Source organism: Plecotus auritus, assembly GCF_963455305.1.
Source record: "Plecotus auritus genome assembly, chromosome: 4".
Taxonomy (NCBI): domain Eukaryota; kingdom Metazoa; phylum Chordata; class Mammalia; order Chiroptera; family Vespertilionidae; genus Plecotus; species Plecotus auritus.
Window position 1 is genome coordinate 52933967 of NC_137775.1, and position 8109 is coordinate 52942075.

An 8109-nucleotide genomic window follows, 5' to 3' on the forward strand; every position below is an offset into this window, starting at 1 on the left:
AGAGTCCAACAGACCAAGCCATCGTTTTAGAGACATAGTTAAGGAGATTTAGCTTTCCCTCCTGGATAGAGCCTGAAGTAATGCTCAATTTCTAGAGCACCTTTCTTAGAGCAGAAAAGGGCATCTGACAATAGGGAAGAGGAGTAAAAGAAAAACATCTGACTGTAGATCAAGAAAATGGGACCAGAGGAAAAAAATAAATGTCAAGAAACTCATTCTAGGTTTACATGCATTAAGAGGTGATTTGTAGAAACAGCAAAGAAATCATCTGTACCATTTCCTAGATTTATTGTTTGCTCACAGTTGTCTTTGTAGAAATAGATTCTAACTATGGGCTCTTTGAGACACTGAGGCAAAACAGAGCAATCACAAAGTTTAATTGAACACATAGGATATTTTTCTACTAAAACATCTTAAGTTGTCAGTCATGAGAACTCAAGTTATGTATTGAACAACTTTTTCCTTAAATAAAAAATGTTCTCTTTGGGGAATTATGCAAATAAATGGGATGGGTTGGTTATATTAAACAAGCATTTATGTTGCACACACAGAGCTGTTTTCACAGAAATAAAAGAGGCACACTGCTAAACTAATACTGTCTCACCCTGCTGCATAGCAGGACTCCAGGCATATGATACCCTAGAGCCAATTGGAGATAAAGAGAATGGCCAGGCTGTGACATTTGGACCCACTTTACTCAATTCTCTGAACTTCAGTTCCCCATCCAGAAAACAACATGAGGATGCAATTTACAGGTTTATTGAAAAGGAAGAGATAGGATGTGTGTGTATGTATAAATAATTGTACACACACACACACACACACACACACACACACACATATATATATATATATTAGAAGCCGGGTGCATGAATTCGTGCATGGGTGGGGTCCGGCCAGCCTGGCCAGGGGGAGGGGACATGGGCAGTTGGCCAGCATGCCTGCTGGTCGAACTCCTGGTTGAGGGGACAATTTGCATATTAGCTTTTTATTATATAGGATATACACTGAGTGGCCAGATTATTATGTGTTCAGAGATCATAATAATCTGGCCACTCAGTGTGTGTGTGTGTGTGTGTGTGTGTGTATATATACACATACATATACATATAGAATCATTTGATATATAGCATGGTACTGAGCAGACTTGGCAGAAAGAAAAACGTTAGAAAAAGTCAACATACTTTAAATTATTTCTTCCCAATTCCTCTATTACAACAACAATCAATTGGCCTTTAACTACCTCATGAGGCATGGTATTCTCCTTTGAACGTGATCTTTATGAGCATAAAAATGTACAGCCTTATCATGTTCTTATTCATAGAAAACACATATTTTAAAAGAATTTTCCTTTAGTTCTGCCATAATAATAATTGGAAAAATATTGATTTTTAAATTCAATTACCAATACATACAATTTTTATGGTGGGGAGAAGAGTGCAATGATTGATCTCAAAATCCAGTTAATGAAATAATAAGTCATCAGTGATCCTGCAAATTGGAAATATTCACAAATATTCAAAATAGCTAGTGAATTCATTAAGATACTTTAAAATCTAAGAATCAGTCAATTTTCTCAATAAGTTAACTACTGTCATACTTTCAAAAAGCACTTTTTAATACATAATTTCATCAGTAAGAATTTATTTAAAATGTATTTAAATGATTCAGAATGCAATTATAATTATAGTGTAGTTATTATTGAATCATTTCTGAAAAATAATATATTGCTAACTTATCCAATACAGGAATATTAGAGAAATATTTTATTTGTTTAAGCTATTATTTAGAAATTATATTATTAATTAGAAAGAACACAGTTAAGATTTTACATACTAAATATAATAATGCAGCATCATTCCTGTAAAATGTTTTTTTTTATTTTTGAAATCTGCTACACAAATCAAAACTTAGAAAACAATGAATTATAGAAAAGAGCATTTTTCTGTTCCTCAAAAACTTCCAATGTTTCTATGAAATTACAGATTCAGCCACTAATATTCTCCATAAAATTCCAACATTATTATATAATTTCAGGGTTTCAACTAATTCAAATGTAAATATGGAGAAAGTAAAATATGTTCTGCAGTCACCTTTATGCTTGAGGGACTTATTCAGCCTCAAAATAACCTAGCCTAAGAATATTGTTATTCTTTAATACTCGCACACATAACAAATGAATGCACTGGTATAAATGCAATCCTCTAATAATTACAGTTCCAAAGTGCTGAATAATGGTAATAGTTGTCACCACCATGACCTTTCCTAAGAAAGTCAATCACTGGGGGCTTTCCATCTCTGTTTTTAAACTTGGAAGTAAAAATATTATTTTGGGTCAGCATTAAACCTCTTTACTCTTGAATAGCTTGTCTTGGAACTTATTCTGTATTTCTTTATTAAAGCTATTGGTAAAGTGAAGGTCAGTACAAAATTTATATAGAGAGAAATAGTAATTTTTATCATCTTATTCCACTGAAAATATTATCAGCATGACCTACTTTCATGTGACCCGATTGTTCTATAACCTTTAAAATCCCCATATGTTCCTGGTTATATTAAGATAGATTGTATGTGTCCGTCAGCAAGATATCATGGTTTATATGCACAATAAAATTCAGTTTTATACTTTTTAAATTGACATTAAGAAAAATTATGTAAAAATTATGTGTACATATTAGTGTGTATTTATTTTGCATCTACCTATATCTGTTTATATATATTTATAAGTATATATAAATTATCAAAGTCAATAAATCTGGCCTTCATAGGGATTTACTACAGTTATAATCCAGACAGCTGTATATACATTGTACATGTTGAAATTCCTATTGATTGTTATTCTCAGCATGTACTGAGAACTAAATGTTTTTCCTATAGCAGGTCTTCAAAGTTCTGCAAATTTTCCAAGTGAAAAATTAAGATAATATATTTGTCTTGATTAAGCTATATATTTATATAAACAGGGCAAGCCAAAACAAATACTGATCTTCCTAAAACCCTTTCTTGATAATGAAAATGATCTTTCCAAAAAATACAACTTTGCATAAGCAGAAAAAAAACAACACAAAAACTAACTTTAAATAGAAAGATAGCATCAAAAGTCACAATAAAACTTTAACACAAAAGTTGATGAGAGCAGAAAGAAATATACAATTGCATTTAAAAATACTCTTCTAAGAAATTGTCACATTTTAAAAACAACATTTTCTATAAAAATATTTCTGAAGCAAATATAGTGCTGCTGTTAGAACTTTACATATTTTTTAAATTTTTGTTTCAAAAGTACATGTATGTCAAATTCATTATGAAATCTTAAGTCCGTGAAATCTCTTCAGTTTTTAAGTGTAAAAATTTTAAATAAAATATGGTATATTTTAATAATAACTCTCAATTTGCTTAAACTTACTTTTAGAAAATAATTTAAAACAAATACTGAATATGTTTATTTTAAACTGAGGCCCAAACTTCATTATTGTAACATTTTGTGATAACTTTTCACTTTACATATTATCACAAACATACATGGCTATAATGACCACCACCTCTATCGTATTTCAAACTATCTTCCGATTGACACTGCACCATTATGCACCACATTCATATATTTAATATAGAATTGAACTACTCCAATTGAACATCTTGCATTCACCTCCAAGTCAACAGTTAATGACTCATCTCATCAAATTCCTCTTAAAACAAGTTGGTGGACACTTTTGTGATTGCACTACTTCTCTAAATGACTAAACTTAAATAAATTACTTCTAATTCATTTTAATATGACCTAGGGATTCAGAAATAGACTCCTATTTATATTGGCTTTTATTTTTCACATTTATTTTAATGCAAAGAAAACACAAATGCACAGAACATACATAGTAGCTGCTGTCTTTGTGTTGTATTAGTTTAGCTAAGCTGGGTCCAGATGCTTGACTAGCAACAAGTGTCTCCAGCAATTCAACCAAATTACCGCCTCCCGCCTCACTGGATCCTGGGCCAGTGGCAGGTGGAGCTCTGTCATGAATGCACCAGGCATATGCTTTATCCAAGATGAAGGCTTAGAAGCTGGGAAAGATGAATATGGGCTTCAATTCATCCTCTTTAGTTCCAGCTCATCCTTGCAGGTTCCTGTTTGCTTGTACTCTCTCCTCATTTCACATCCAGAGACAGGGGCAGCAAGACTTCCATAGATTGCCCAATCAGCTCTCAGGATCTCATAAAAATTAATCTCTATAATAAAGCCCTTGTATCACTCATGGTAGTTGTGCTTATTTGATTGAATTCTAACTGACAGATTTACTTAAAAATATTAGTAACAAGTGTAGACAATCTGGATTTCAAAATCACTCTTCTATGTAATTTTTGAGTCTATCTCTTGCCAGTCATTCCCATGAACCATCACCTTAGTTTGAGTCTGATCATCTTTTCATCTCGAATAACTATGGCAACTTCTTAACTGATTACTTTGTTTTTATTCCTGAGTATTAGGAATAGATTCACAGAGTCTCATTAGACATTCCTGGAGGATTATAGGTCATATATGAGCTTAAAGCCACAATGTAGGGACAGTCATGTTGGGCCAATCAACCATGAGAAAGTGGATAGTGATTATTATTGGTTAAATCATTAATCATATTTTTTCTTTTCTACCTTGTTACAGCAAAAGAAAGAAGAATACTAACATATTAGTGGGGATGCTAACTTCTTGTTTGGGGTCCATTCTCTTGGTCATCATTTTTTGTTTTTCCAAAATATTACAAAGTTTATATGAATATAACATACAAAGATGCAGCCTCCTTTGTAGGAACAGGGATGGAAGGGGTGGTTAAGTAAGGCATATGGATCTGCAGCAGAGGGCCAAGGGGGAGAGGAGGTTGGTACTGGGGCTGAGGCCCTAGAGCCATTGCTGGGGAAGTAGGGATCCCCTCTGAGTGCCACGTTCTGAGGCTGAACTAATTGAACAAGCTGAGGCAGAGGTGGGTGGCCATTATCAGCCATCTTTCATGGTGTTTACCAATTCCCACCCCAGCTCTGTTGTAAAACCCCAGAGCCCTGGATTCCAAAGGCCCCATCCAGAGCAGAGGCCCTGGCAGGGGATGAGAGGAAGTGAGTAGGGCAAGTTTGAAAGCCGATATGCCTGTGTGCTGAGGGATGGCCGGAGACAGTGGTGAGAGGTAGCAGGGGAAGGGCTCTCAAACAAACCCTTCTGTGGGGGCCACAGGTGAAGGAGGCCAGGGAAATAGGGTAGGGATGGGGCACCGTGGCCCCAGCCTCTTCGGCATCCCTGTCTGTCCTCTGCAGTGTACATGGAGGAAAGGGCTGCCTCTGAGGAGGGGCCAGGCCAGGCCAGGCCAAGTGACCATCTTGAGTTCTGGCTGAGGGGACGGTCCTCCCCCTGAGATGCCATCTAACTGGTGATGGCAGAGGGCCCAGTGCCTCCTCGCTTCTTAAAGAACATGTAGTCAATAAGGAATGTGGCTCCCAGCAGTACAGCCTTCACTCTCACGTCCAGATCCAGCGGGAACTGCAAGCCAAAGTCATCTGCATCCGGGTGGGCTTCTTGGAGCAGCCTCCCCCCACCCCACCCCACTGCTTGCTGATGTGGCCCACACTGTGGGACTCATCCGGAGTCTTCACCTCAAAGTTGGTGTCTGTGCCACAGCCATAAGTCCAGCAGGGCCCCACCACTCGCAGGATCATATGGCGATCGGCATCTTGAATGGAGAACTTGGGAAGGAAGGGATGCCAGGTCTGCAGCACATGGGCAATGGTGGTGCCTGGTGGGGACTGTACTTCCATCTCTCGGTCCCCGGGGTCCACCAGACAGACGCGAAGGGGCCAGCGGGCCCCGCAGCACAGATGTGCACAGCAGTTGCTCTCCTCAGCCTCCTGACCCAGGGGCTGTCCAGCCCCTGAGCGCAGTTCATACCGGTTACTTGTCTCCCAGTCTAGGAGCGTTTCCACTCAAGCAACCCTCTGGTGAATCAGGATCTGACCCATCGGTACCAAGAATTAGAGGCCAGAAGGCACCCTGGGCAGTGGCAAGAGGGGGCAGCAGGCCCGGCAGCAGGCCCCAGGGCACTGGGGGCAGGTGAGGGGAAGAGAGCAAAGCTGGGCACAGGGGCAGGCACCTGGGTGGGCACTGGCGCTGGTCCATTCCCAGGATGCTGCACCTGCTCCGGGTACCCAATGGTCACAGGGTAGGGAGGAGGGGGTGAAAGGGTGGAGCCTGTGGGGAGCAAGTATCCTGGCATAGGAAAGGGATGAGGGTTCGCAGGTTGTCGCTATACCAGAAGCTTAGTTCTAGAAGTGGAGGCAAGCTTGGGGACCGCCTGACAGACACAGACAGACACAAAGAGGAACAGGCAAATGCGGAGAGGCGGCTGCGCCAGGCGCCCACCCAAGGTCTCTCAGGCGGCGCCTCTGACTCGGGGAGAAACCAAAAGTGTCAGTGGGTAGGGATGAGAACTGGGGACCCTGGATTCCTTCTGGGGTTGGGTTTGCAGAACCGCCCCCTCCCTTTGTTCTCCCATTCTCCAAGGAGGCGGCTGTTGGCAGAAGGAAGGAAGGATGAATCCGCAGACTGACCGCCCGACCTCCAGGGCGGTTTCCTGAGCCCTCTGCCTCCCCCGCTCACCGGAAGCCCCTAAAATAGCCGGGGTGCCCAGCGCTCAGAGGCTCCCAAGAGCTTGTGGAGGTGGGCCCTTGGTCATTGGTTTTTGTTTTTTTACTACATTCCTTCTGTGTGCAGTGATCACACTTCATCTGGAGCAGGGCAGGTCCAGTGACCTGGAGGAAGCATGGGGAGAGCGGTCACCGCTGGTCACCCCTGGTGCTGCTGGCCATATCCTTTCTTCCTTGTGGAGCATCTAGGGAGGGGAAGCAGCCACAGTGCCCCAGGAGGCCGGCAGCGCTGGTCCCTTGGTGCCTGTCCTGTCCTTTTGAGATTGAACCTGCAGGACTACTAAGGGAGCCAGTCCCCAGTTCTGCCCCGCCTCCGCCACCGATTGATTGGAGGCTGAGGGCCGGGAGGAGGGACCAAGCGGTCTGCCTTCCAGCTGCTCGCCAGTCACCGCTGCCACTGATTGATCAGCTCCCGCTCTCTCAGCTCCCTAGCCTGGTGCTCGGTCGTCCCTCCAGTCGTGACGACACCTGGGTTTTTATATATATTAGGATTGTGTGGTGACATACTGTGCTGTTTCTGGTTTAATGCTTAATGAACTCTCCTCTCACTGGCAGATATTCAAAAATTATTTGTGTTTTTTTTCTCCAGTGTTTCTATCATCAGACTGACCCAAATACTTTTTTCCCATATCTATTAAAAACTTTAATACCAACTAAACTCTTTAGCAGGGTGGTTTAAAGTATTTGTGTTCTTTCTGTCACTTGCACATGCTATTTCTTCCACAGGCAATATCCTTTGTTCTTTTCCTGCCAAAACATGGCTCAAAGTTCTCATCACAAATCTTTGATGATTGGCCCAAATATTACCAAGATTTGACAAAAAAAAAAAAAATGATGTACATAGTGTATGTAAGGAAATACAAAGAGTGACGAGAAAGGAAATTTGTCATGTTATATCCTAATTCATTAATCTTCATTTCAACCTAAGTCTATATTCGCTGTAACATACACTAAAATGAATAAATTACTTGACATTTTAAAATGGATTTTAAATTAAATGAAGGAACTAACACTAGGAATGAAAGTTAATATTAAGAAAAATAATTTTTAAATATGCATAGAGGAAAATCATAGACAGCCTACGTAGTAAAGAAGTAATTCCTTGGGAAAATATTAATGTATAGCTGTACATTTATTTTTTTCTGTATAGCTCCCTTCCCCAGGATGGACTGTAACAAAATACCTATGTTCAATAAACACTGGTAGACTGAAGAAAAGAATCAACTAGAGCTAAGTAGAAATTAGTCCTAAAACTGGCATTAATAAAATGACAATTACTGAACTTTAATTTTGCCTTCAAATATAAACATCAAGAATTCCATCTATAGTGACTTTCCACTGCAAATAAAATAAATCAATGCATCAGTGTGGCATCCAAAGCCTTCCATACCATGAACCTAATTTTATATGAGTCTTGCTTTACTGTCC

General features: G+C 40.1%; 1 pseudogene across 1 annotated transcript; it reads right to left on the minus strand.

Moving 5' to 3' along the window:
• Window positions 1-5404: 5404 nt before the first annotated feature.
• On the minus strand, window positions 5405-6414 carry LOC308245871 (phospholipid scramblase 3-like; annotated as a pseudogene). Its single transcript has one exon. The product of its transcript is annotated as a phospholipid scramblase 3-like (transcript).
• Between the last annotated feature and the right edge of the window lie 1695 nt (window positions 6415-8109).